Raw genomic sequence first — 13,454 nt, 5'->3', positions numbered from 1 at the left:
CAGAGGTAAGTGTTTGGTGTCGCTGGATGCCTCCTGATCGAGGCATTCCAGCGACACCTTTTAAGTTTAGGAGGCGATCGTTGATCGCCTCCTAAACGCTTTTAAAACGGGCGTCCGCCGCCATACAATGTATGGCGGCTGTTGACGCCCCGGGGAGGGGCCAGACATGGCCCCCGATGCCGATCTCGGCCTTGCTGAATGCCTCGACATCGAGGCATTGCAGCAAGGCCGTTTAAGCGAAGAAAGTGATCCTTGATCACTTTCTAAGCTTATTTAATTTTTTGACGGTTCAGGACCGTCAAAGGTCATTTAGTGACCTTCTTGTTATGACGGTCCTGAACCGGCAAAGGTCGCGAAGGGGTTAACCCCTTCGAGACAAAGGCTGATTTTACTTTTTGTACCCTTTGTGACAATGGCCTTTTTAACATTTCTGCGCTGCTTGTGTTTAGCTGTAATTTTCTTCTTTCCCGTTTACTGAACCCACACACATTAGATATTGTTTTTTTCAGGACAAGAAGGGCTTTCTTTAGATGACATTGTTTTGATTGTATCATATTATTTACTATTAAAAAAATTATAAAATATGGTGAAAAATTTAGAAAAAAATGACTGTTTCTAACTTTTAGTTGAAAAATCTTTTACTCATCTATAAAAGGTAATGAAAAAACCTGCTAAATAGATTCTACTATTTGTCCTGAGTTTAGAAATACCCAATGTTTTTATGTTTTTTTGCTTTTTTCTACCCATTATGGGGCAATAAGTACAGGTAGCGTTTTGCTATTTCAAAGCCATTTTTTCCAAATCTGGTAATTCTTCCCCCCATGTGCCATTTCGGGTATCTTTGAACCCGGCCAATGCAATTTACCCCATCAAGTCATATATTTTTGAAAACTAGACAGCCCAGGGTATTCCAAATGCTAGTATTTTAACTCTTTCCATGCACCATATCTACCACCAGTCTTTGTCAAACTTTATGGTAGTCATTTTTTTGCATTTGTTTTGTCATACACATTTTACTTCAGGTATGAATTAAAATGTTCTAGTTTATGTCACTATCACAAAACACCCCAATATGTGTTCAGCAACATCTCCTGAGCGCAGCGATACCCCACATGAATGATTTTGCCTGGCTGTTTGGGGGCAAAAGGGCCACATTTGGGGCATGCGCATTTTTCAATGTTGAACTTTGGCATTTGGGGATCCACTGCCCATGCCCTATTTGGTACATCTTTGAGCCGGGCCATTTCAGTGTGCCCAATAAACCCATATATTTTTGAAAACTAGACACCCCAGGGTATTCCAAATGCTAGTATTTTAACTCTTTCCATGCACCATATCTACCACCAGTCTTTGTCAAACTTTGTGGTAGTCATTTTTTTGCATTTGGTTTTCCACACACATTTTAATTCAGGTATGAATTAAAATGTTCTCGTATATGTCACTATCACAAAACACCCCAATATGTGTTCAGCAACATCTCCTGAGTACAGCGATACCTCACATGAATGATTTTGCCTGGCTGTTTTGGGGCAAAAGGGCCACATTTGGGGCATGCGCTTTTTTCAATGTTGAACTTTGGCATTTGGGATCCGCTGCCCATGCCCTATTTGGTACATCTTTGAGCCGGGCCATTTCAGTGTGCCCAACAAAACCATATATTTTTCAAAACTAGACACCACAGGGTATTTTAAATGCTGATATTTTAACTCTTTGCATGCACATATTTTACCACCAGCATTTTTTCAAAGTTTGCAGTAATATTTTTGTGTGTGTATTTTTCCCCCACACACCTACTTTATGTATGAATTTACAGCTCCTGGTATATGCCGCTGTCACACGACACCCCATAATGTGTTCAGCAACATCTCCTGAGTGCAGTGATACCCCACATGCATGAGTGTGTCATTTTTGGGGGGAACTAAAAGGCCACATTTGGTACGTGTGCATTTTTCTAATTGGAAATTAGATGTGTGGCCATCCTCCCCCCCGTGTTAATTGGGACGTTGTTGAACCTGGCCCATTCAATTTACCCCATCAAATCATACATCAAAGTAGACACCCCACGGGCATTTAATATGCCAGTATTTTAACTCTTTCCATGCGAGAATTGTTTTAAGCTAATATGCTAATTTTAGGACTTGCTCACAAAAATATATTTTTTATATATATATATATATTTTTTATTTTTTTTAAAAAAAAATTTAACATTTTTTTTCAACTTGGAGGTTCCCCTGATAGTGACATCAGTGGGAAATGATTTTTACATTTTACTGTTTTTTTACTATTTTTTTCTAATTATTATTAATTTTATTTTATTTTTTAATTTATTTTTACTAATCACACTGTGATTAGAAAGCTGGGCTCCATTGACTTGCATGGTGAATGCAGTACCTGTATTCAACCTGCAAGTGGAGCCAAAGTTCTCTAGATGGTCTGGACTATCTAGCGAACTTTTAAAATTTGTGGTTCCTGTTACAGGACGGCGGCCATCTTCCTTGATGGCGAAGATTGCCGGCAGCTGCGGCTGTGACCGCTCTCCGGAGCGGTCACAGCCCATCAAAAGGTTAGTGTTTGGTGTCGCTGGATGCCTCCTGATCGAGGCATTCCAGCGACACCATTTAAGTTTAGGAGGCGATCGTCGATCGCCTCCTAAACGCTTTTAAAACGGGCGTCCGCCGCCATACAAAGTATGGCGGATGTTGACGCCCCGTGGAGGGGCCAGAGATGGCCCCTTCGTGCCGATCGCGGCGTTGCTGAATGCCTCGAGGTCGAGGCATTCAGCAACGCTTTTTGGGTGCAGAAAGCGATAGTAGATCGCTTTCTGCACCCGTTTAAAGACGTGCCGGTCCTGGCACGTCAATTGTCGTAAAGCACATGCTTTTCCGTGCCGTGCCAGGACCGGCAATTGTCATTAAGGGGTTAAAGTAGGCTACTATTGACCAAGGCTGGTCTAATATATCTGCCATCTATCACTATACCACACCTTTTGTCACAATATATACATATATATATGTATTGCTTTGTGTACAAATGTATGGCATATATCTTTTTTAAAAGTTGATGATTATGCCCTCCATATATCTTTATGGTTATTCCCTATGATGCCACATTTTCCCAGTCCTAAGGTTCCCAGGACTACAGTTTACTGTTCACTGGACTGGTCTAACAATCTTTTGATTGCTAATTCTCGAGTGCATCAATATCTAAAATACCTGAGGTTTTTCTAATTGACCTGTCTAGACCATCATTGATTAAAACAGTGGTTGACTATGACCACTAATAAACCTTCACTAAAACCAATGTAAATCAATGACCCACAACCAATTCAGTGGTATTAGCGTGAGTTAGATGAATACATTTCTGCATGTAGATTAAAAACCACAAAACCTCCTCCTAAAACCTTTTGGGCACTATAGAAAGCAGAAATAAACACCCTACACACGCAGACCGAGGCAAAAACAAGTATACCACTGTCAATTTAAACCTCTGTACCATGTGTACTGTACCATATTAAAGAAGCCTCTACACTGCATCAGTCATTTTCCAACCTGAATGACACATCTCATCCGAACTATTTCACACCTTTCCTGTCTTAAGCACCTGTACCAATTTGGCTGGTGATAATCATATTCCTCTAAAGTTGCTTGAATGTTAATGGGGTCAGTGTATTTTGCAAATGCACTTATTCTTGGGGTATGACCTTGTATGTGGAAATTCAATGACCTTGTATGTGGAAGTTCCTGGTAAGTTATTTAATAACAGGACCCTACTTGAAGGGAAGGGAGAGGGGACAGAAGGAAGGCTACTGGAAGTGGAAGGACTCTGGGTAGCTGGAGCCTGGAAGTTCCCAGGTAAAATTATTCATTCTTAGCTAAGCAGAAGTACAGAATGAGGTGAAAGTGCTGTGCTGTCATGAAGGAAGGGGCACATTAATGCACCATATCCAAAAATCACAGCACACATGTATGTGAATAAAATAAAGTGATGTAAAAATACTTACTCCCCTCAACCTGGAAGCCTCCTAGAGATGTAAAACAGTGCATTGATTAAGTCACGCACAACATAGGGTGAAATGTAATAGGCTCGATATGGATGTAGCAAATGGTGTGCACTCCTCATTCGCAAGCCAAAACGTAGTAAAATGCAACTTGATTTTTGGTAATATGGGATTGTTCTTGACAACATACATTTTTTTTCACAAAACCAGTGCATAACATCCAACCAGGAATAAAAGTATTCTTATAAAAATGCATTGTCCACTACTCACTTTTGGGCTAAAAAAATGCACCACAGGGACATCTTCTGTGGTGTGCGCCAAGGCTCTGTACTGATGCGGAAATGCTCCAGGAAGCCAGTTTAACTGAGTGAATAGCAAGAAAGAATACAGAAGACAAGAATCGGAGCTGCAGAAAAGGAGAGAATACACAGAAGCGTAGAAGGTAGGGAGACACTGAGAGTGAGCGAGAGTGAAGGAAAATGTAAATAAAAATTCAGAGTTCTCTGCTTCCTTTTCATTTGTTTTATTGGAGTCCCTCCTCACTTTCTGACATTTGTGCGAATTAACAAAATTGGCATATTTAGGTCAAATCAAAATTTGTACAGATCCAAATGCACAAGTCTAATTACCAAATGTACCATATGTATGTATACCAATGGATACATTAGGCGAGCCTAACAAAATTGTAGTTAATAAACCTCATAATAGTGACTCATTCAATACTGCTTGATTTTAAATGAAAAGAAAATCCTATTATATTCCTATTACCTCCTACATTTCTTATTAAACCATTCAATCTGCAGTTTTGCAGATGTTGTAAATCAATGCACGAAACAATATTCAGATGCAAAGAAAGCAAACTATAAATGTATAAACACATTGTCCCCAATCTTCAAAATCGCAGGAACTTCCTACTGCCAAGGCCACTGAATAGTTACACAAAATGTTACGAGTCTGCTTATCAGCAAATAAAAAAAGAATAGTCCAATTTGCTGTCAATTCTATTATTCTACTGTATATGAAATCCATATGAATAGACTCATTTTTATCAAAAGTAGAATAAATATATGCATGAATGAGAACAATGAGCTGCTAGATTACATTTTGTAAAGCTATACATATTATTTCTCCCACAAATTACCAAGAGGTAAATCAGTATTGATTTAATGGACTTAATTGACCTTTAGTCAATGAACTAACAATAACAAAAGATGAAGTATTCATGTATGTCAGATTTTTAAGCAGCAGTCCTGTTCTGCATTGTTACAAGGTACCCAATTAGTAAAAAAAAAAAAAAAAAAAAAAGATAAATACTGACACCTAGTGGAAAGTATGCAGTAGTGTTAGTGAAATATATTCCATTAAGGGGTATGTGTAGAGTGTATGTAATTAGCTGCTTACACAGTTCTCTCATTATTAGACTTGCGCATTCGTCTTCGGGCGAACATGAAAACGAGCACGAAGAGGCCGTTTTTTTGTTCGTTCCAAAGGAACGTAGAACAGAATACAGTGCCGGCAAAACGTAGGCGAATATGAAGACTCACGCTAAGGGTCATGTCCAATGCCTGTGCTGCTGTTTTTTGAATTCTGAAAGCGCCTTTATAAGACCAGAGCTTGCCTGAGAGATCCATTAATTTTTCGCTGTGACTGCTTTGGCAACACTGCTGTGCTGCATCCGAGCGTTACAGAGAGAGATTGTTCTGTTCTGTGTGAGACTGGTAAGCCTCAGCCTGCCATTTCTCACAGTGTACTCTTCCTCACTTCAGTTCTACTGAATTAATAATTTTATTAATTTAGTCATTTTTTTATTTAATTTTTTTCCAGTGCTTCTGTCATCAACTGTGTAGTGCTGTTGAGTTGACAGTGCACTGGGCTGGCAGTCATATATATATTATATACTATAGTATACTAGTGTAGAGTGTACTGTAGACATTCAAGACATCTACTAGTGTCTAATCTAAAATCATTATATTAGTAATATTACCGTATTTGCTCGATTATAAGACGAGGTTTTTTTCAGAGCAAATGCTCTGAAAAATACCCTTCGTCTTATAATCGAGGTCGTCTTCTAATCAGACCTCGATTAGGTTGCCAGGCTGCTTACCGGTGCTTTGGTCGCGTGCAGCATCTCTTCTTCTAGCAGCAGGAGAACAGGAGGCTAGTAGTGTCACATAACTCTGCCTCCCCCCTCCTTCCTCTGGGGGCGGGGCCAGAGAAGTTGCTCGCACAGCCGGGCCCCTGCAGAAGTCTTCGAGTGAGAGATCTGCAGTTCAGGTAAGGGGATGGGGGAGGGTTTTTGAGCAAGTATGTGTGATTAATGGAATGAATGAGTATTTAAATTTGTGAATGAGTGTGTGTTAGTATGGGTGTTTAAGGGGGGTGGTGGTGGTAGCATGGCATAGGGAGGCTGTACTCACACTCCTATCATCCCCAGGTTCCAGCATGTACTGGCTGCCTTGACTTGATAGGAGTGTGATTGTTGTAAGCAGTTATATATATATATATAGATATACCTCCAGAAATGCCTTTTAACCCCCTATATGCCACTCTGCCCCATGATATACTTTTTAACCCCCTATATGCCACTCATGGGGCAGAGTGGCAAATAGGGGGTATAAGGTATTTCTGGGGGCAGATGTGCATAACTGGGGGGGCAGGTTGGCAAATAAAAGGAAATAAAAAATATATATATTTTTCTCAATCATAGCTTTTATTACATATGAAAAAATTGTTTACATGCATTAATATTTACTAGTAAAACTTTTTTTCCTATAGGGTAGTCTTATATTCAGGCTTTTTGTTTTTTTCCTAAATTAATATTTAGATTTTGGGGGGTCGTCTTATAATCAATTAATTTTAGCTAGCTTAATCGTTAATTAGCTATAAATAAAATTAATAATTAATTACTACTAGCTTATAGTTCAGCTAATCGTATTAGTACTGGTGCTGCAGCTCTTTAGTTTGTGCTTTGTTTTAGCAACAGCAAGAGACCAAGTCAATAATTCTTAATTAATAATATTTCATTTTATTTCATTTTTTTTTGCTCACCTCAGTCCATCAGTGAAGTGAACTTGTTGGGCTAGTGAGTGCAGCTGCATAAGTGCTGTGTGTTTTTGTTCAGCAAGCAGTGAAGCTAACTTTTTTGCTCTTACATTTTATTTTCTATTCTAATTTATTTTCAAGAAAGATTGACTGTGTGACGACAACAACTGTACTAAGCAAAGCTTCAAGGTACTAGCTGTAGTACTAAAATAATTCTAATCTTCTTTAATCTTAATCTATAATATATTATAAATATATAATATAAATTGTAATTCATAATCTATAATATAAGTAATTCTAATTCTAATTCCTAATCTATATTCTTCTATCTATAATACATAATATAAGTAATTATTTCTAATCTATTAATATTATATAATTTAATATTAATTAATAAATCATATACTGAATCTGATTTAACCTCACTTTAGCTTAGTGGGCTTGAGAGCGTCTGCCTAGAGGTAGACGTATAGTAAGGAAATATAGCTTTAGCATAGTAGTAGGCTAAGCTCTTAGGCCCGTGTAAATTCAAATTAAAAATAAAATACTGCTAGTTATATAAATAGTTAATCTTGAGTTAATAATTTAAATAACTTTAGCACTTTGGCAGATTGCACACAACAGCACAGTGCAGTTGTGCATAGTTTTACTTTTTAAGCAGTAGCACTGAAGAGAAGTTCCTCTAATTTTTTTGTCTTTAATTTGTTTTTCATTTTTTTTTATTTTTTTATTTATTTTTTTTTATAGTTTTTTAAACACTACACTACACACACAACACAAAATTTGAAATGGATCCTCCTTTTGGGACTAAGGAGGGACAAGCTCCATCTACCACCACCACCAGCAGCAGCACCACCACCAGTTCTAAGATGCAGCCTTTGCGTCAGTCTAGTCGGCCAAGTAGGTCAAGCTCTCGCAAGCCACCAAGTCCTTACAATATTTTTGTAAAGACAGTTAGAGAGATGGCTACACATAGTGCAACTCCAGCTAGCGAGGTAGCAGAGGAGCCTGAGACTGAGAGGCCAAGTGCAGAGTCTGTTCTTCCTGCTCGCACTACTACTAGTCACGATATCAGTCTTAGCTCCAGCCTAGCAGGAATTCCATTTGATCTGGCTAATGAAGAACTAGACTATGAGCCAGAGGAAGTAGAGGAGATGAGTGGTCAGGAATCAGATTCCTCAGGGAGCAGTGTCCAAATGACTAGTGCACAATTTTCCCCTGAGCCTCCACCTTCTCCGCTGCGATCATCACCACCACCAGCAGCAGCAAAACCTACCAAATCTGCTAGACTTAAAGCAATTAGCAGTCCCACTATGGCCAGTACTGGTAGTACCACCAGTGCCACCACCACTAGTTCTGCTGCTGTTCATCCACCCCGAGCAGTAGAAGCAGCACCCAAGGCACACCCCAAGGCTATGCGCGCCCCAATTTGGGAGCACTTTGAAAATGTTAAAGACGGGCGCTATGGAAAGTGCAAACATTGTGGGAAGCTAATAAGCAGAGGGAAAGTGTCTGGCCATTTTACCAGTGCTAGCATGAAGCATCACCTCAGCACTCAACACCATGCTGTGCTATTGGGGAAAGATGCAGAAGTAAAACGTAGTGCAGGCAGCATAGCTGGTGGCCGTGGTACTACAACAACAACTAGTACCATCTCCAGAGACAGTGGTAAAACCCCAACAGCTGCTTCTGAGCCAATAGCAGCAGCTAGTGCTGGCAGCCAGAGACCAAGGCAGGTTGGAGCACTGCATGCCCAGCCCACCCTGGAAGAATTTGGGGCATTTCACTCCAAGAGTACAACGCCCAAACAGCAGGCCAATAAAGTAAAGTGACTTATTGGTCAGTTCATTGCTGTTGAAGGGGCATCCTTCTCCATGATTGAAGGGGAGCCTTTCAAACAATTGATGGCGGCTGTGGCTCCACAATACAAAGTTCCGTCACGTTCCACTTTCAGTAGGAACATTGTACCCTCATTGTATCGGTCCTGTGTTTCAGCAGTGAAAGCGGAGCTTTCCAAGGCTGCTGGTCAGTGTGTTCATTTCACAACAGATTTGTGGAGTGCACCTAGCGGCCAGCATGCCTTTCTTTCTTTGACAGCACACTGGTGGCAGCCCAGTGTGTCTAAGGAAGCTGCTGCAGCAGGCTACCGATCATTCCTTCTCCATGCAGAAGTGATGGATGAAAAGCACACTTCCGAAAATATTCTGCATGCAATGAGGAAAATGTTTAGCTTTTGGGTGGGAGCAGAGGCGGGTACCAATGTTGAAGTTGGTTTTGTGGTAACTGACGGAGGTGCCAATATGGTGAAAGCGCTGCGAGATGGTCATATTGTTGGTGTGTGCTGTGCAGCCCACATCATCCATCTTGTAGTGAAGGCAGCAATGTCAGAAGGAACTAATGTAGCAGCAGTAGTTCTGTCCCGCTGCAGAAAGATCGCTGGGCACTTTCACCATAGTGTGAAGGCTAGCCAACTTTTGAGGGAAGAGCAAGAGAGGGCAGGTCTTCCCGTACACTGCCTACGACAGGATGTCAGTAGGTGGTGGAACTCCACTTTAGAGATGCTGGAGAGGATTTTGGAGCAGAAGAGGGCAATCCATAATCTTGCCTCAGAGCATAATATTGGGATTACATCTCCATTGAATAGGGAGGATTGGACAGTGATCGCCCAGCTAGTGGCAGTCCTTAAACCATTTAGGGATGCCACTGAAAATTTAAGCTCAAACACTGCCAGTCTGGCCCAGGTAATCACAGTGTTCTCCCATCTAGGCAGCAAGATGGATGTGTTCCTTGAAAACCGTGAGTCTGTTCAAGGTGACACTCTACAGCCTGACGTAGCAGCCATAGTCAGGAAGCTGAAGGATCTGCTAAAAGTACGCCTTCGCATACGTATGGAAGAAAGTCCCGAAATGATGCTAGCGTGCCTTTGCAATCCAAGGATTAAGGGAAAGCTAGCAATGAAATTCAATGTTCTCAGTAGCTACCGGGAGCAATTGGTTAACAAGGTGCGTGACTGGCAGCGTAAAATGGGAATGCTTTCCGAGGAGGGAGAGGTGCAGGAGGAGGAAGAGATGATGTGGTCTGCTACTCCTAGCAGCAGCATCAGCAGCAGTGCCACAAGCAGCACAATACAGCTGAGTGGAGCAGCTGCGTTTTGGGAAGAGGCACTTGGGAGTATAGTTGGACCATCTGACAGAGCTAGCAGCAGAAAGGAGAGTAGTGCTGCTGAAATGGTCAAACTTTACCTCTGTGAAGTTCCTTCTGCGCCTAATGTTGATCCTCTTAGCTACTGGGATGAAAAGAAGAGTGTGTGGCCTGCACTCTCATGGGTTGCGCAGCAGCTACTATCATGTCCGCCAACCACTGTCCAAAGTGAGCGCGTGTTTTCTATGACTGGAAACATACTGAGTCCACAGCGCTCACGCATGGCACCTCATCTGATGGAGCAGATTGCCTTTCTTAAATTCAATCTGCCCAAGTTGGGTTACCCATCTCTTAGCTTGGAAAGTTAATTTTCCCTAATGGAAAGGGTAGTTTCTCCCCCTGGTTGCACTTGCTGCGGTGTGGCAACGCCTGCTACCTCCGCCGGTGTAGCCAATTTACGCTAGGGCCTTGTGTCTGAGCTCTGGAAGTCCGCTCCCAAACGTCTGGGACTGGCAGTCTTTGGATGCTTTGCCCTGGGGTGAAACAGGTGAGCGGGTCGTCAATTGCCCACTCATTCACCTTTTTCCTTTTCCAACGCTGCTGCTGGTGGTGCCAGCATCTTTTGCCAGTTCGCTTCCTGGCTGAAATCATACCTCAAATGTCCCTAATGGTAAGGGTAGTTGCTCCCCCTGGCTGCGTCTGTTTGCGGTGTGGCAACGCCTGCTACCTCCGCCAGTGTAGCCAGCTTACGCTAGGGCCTTGTGTCTGAGCTCTGGAAGTCCGCTGCCAAACGTCTAAGACTGACAGTGTTTGGGTGCTTTGCCCTGGGTTGAAACAGGTGAGTGGGTCGCCAATTGCCCACTCATTTGCCTTTCTCAATGCTGCTGCTGCTGCTGCTGCTGGTGCCAGCGTCTCTTCTCTGCCAGTTCGCTTCCTGGCTACAGTCATGCCCAAAATGTCCCTAATGGTAAGGGTAGTTTCTCCCCCCTGGCTGCCTCTGTTTGCGGTGTGCCAACGCCTGCTACCTCCGCCGGAGTAGCCAGCTTACGCTAGGGCCTAGTGTCTGAGCTCTGGAAGTCTGCTGCCAAACGTCTAAGACTGACAGTGTTTGGGTGCTTTGCCCTGGGGTGAAACAGGTGAGTGGGTCGCCAATTGCCCATTCATTCGCCTTTCCCATTTTTCAATGCTGCTGCTGGTGGTGGTTGTGGTGGTGGTGCCAGCATCTCTTCTGTGCCAGTTCGCTTCCTGGCTAGAGTCATGCCCAAAATGTCCCTAACGGTAAGGGCAGTTTCTCCCCCCTGGCTGCCTCTGTCTGCGGTGTGGCAACGCCTGCTACCTCCGCCGGAGTGGCCAGCTTACGCTAGGGCCTAGTGTCTGAGCTCTGGAAGTCTGCTGCCAAACGTCTAAGACTGACAGTGTTTGGGTGCTTTGCCCTGGGGTGAAACAGGTGAGTGGGTCGCCAATTGCCCACTCATTCGCCTTTTTCATTTCCTTTTCCATTTCCATTTCATTTTTTTCCATCTGATACACAACCAACCAAACATAACACACACAATAACACAAATAACACACACAACACACACACAACACATAACACAGTGACATAACACACATACGTACAATGCACAAATCACAAGGACCTTTCCTCCTGTTATTTGCCCTGGCCTTCACTTCTACACTCACTAGCATTAACGCTATAACTCACACTTCACCCTATAACATTTTTCCATCCACATACCTGCCAACAGACCCAACTTTTTCAGGGACAGTCCTGCTTTTTTCCTGTCCCATCAAATTTAGCTAAACTAGGTATGCTAGTGCACATAGGTATAGCTGGGTAAGGTAGCACTACAACATTAAATAAATATAATAAAGTAAATAATAAATATAACTTTAAAATAAAATTAAATAAACCCATTAAAATTAAAATTAAATTATTTAGACATAATACATCTTTAACCAAAACAGTGCACTGCTAATAATCTTAAACATAACCGTACATTAACCCTAAGCTATTTTTTAGTTCTTGTCCAACATTTTTCCATTCGCATACCTGCCAACACACCCAACATTTTCGTGGACAGCCCTGCTTTTTTCCAGTCCTGTCCAGTAAAAGTTGGGTTGTTGCAAAGTATGCCATTATAAATAGGTAGCAAATGTTAGGCATGTATTAAAAGTGGTCCAAAATCGATTTAAAAATGTAAAATAATCCCTATTCTTTTATTAAACATCTATGGATGTGTGACTGTGTATCATAAAAAGGAGGCCAAGTTCCTTGGAGCATTTGTCTAGGTCTCAGACAAGACAACGTGGCCCTCAGTTTCGGGCAATGTGTATTGTGCACAGTAAATCTCGGTACGTGTGTGCAACTCTATTGGTCGTTTCGGCAGGGGGCTCGCCTGCCATCAACGAATGAAGTGCATTCTGCAGTTCTGCAATTCATTCGTTGATGCCAGACCAGCCCCCTGCCGAAACGACCAATAGAGTTGCACACACGTACCTTCACGGCAGCTGCTGCTGCTCCGATGTGTTCTTAACCCCGTATTAACCCCTGCTAGGCAACCGGGAGGAAAACGAAGATGAAACGAGCACGAAGAATGTCCGCGAATATTCGCCCGAAGAGATGACAGGAACGGGCGAATATTCGCCGAATACGAAGATTTTTTTTCCCCCGAAGAGGAGCACGAAGACGAACACAAAGAGCCCCCTGGTGCCCAAGTCTACTAATTATGCAGTAGATTAAAATAATGGCATATTTTCATGCAAGCAATGTGAGCATAGGCTATAGTTTCCATATAACTTTACTAAAGAATAAGCAGAAGTACATGTGCAAATTGAAATAGCAAAATAAAATAAAAAAAAATGACAAGAGGTCTCTCCTGTAACTCTAAAATGATTTGCCCAGTCTGCTGTTTTTTCATGGGATGAAAGGGGCAGCTACCAAGGTCATTGTTTACCTTAGGGAGAATGAGTCTAGGTCAATCAGCATGAATACAATTTACCCCATTTAAGGTAGATTATGAGATCGTACTGGGTTTTTAATCAACCATTGGAAAGGTGCAGTCTGCCAGAACACACTGCTGGATGCTGTGGGGAAAAGAACAAAAGAGGGAGTGGTATATATGTATGTATCTATATTTGTATATATGTGTGTCTGACCATGGATGTGTAATTGTGTGTGAGTATGGATGTGTAATTGTGTGTGAGCATGGATGTGTAATTGTGTGTGTGTTTGAGCATGGATGTGTAATTGTGTGTGTGTGTGTTTGAGCAT

This window comes from Sceloporus occidentalis, unplaced genomic scaffold, assembly GCF_023333645.1.
Source record: "Sceloporus occidentalis isolate IW3139 unplaced genomic scaffold, rSceOcc1.0.p SCAF_11, whole genome shotgun sequence".
NCBI lineage: Eukaryota > Metazoa > Chordata > Lepidosauria > Squamata > Phrynosomatidae > Sceloporus > Sceloporus occidentalis.
This window is presented reverse-complemented; position numbering follows the sequence as displayed.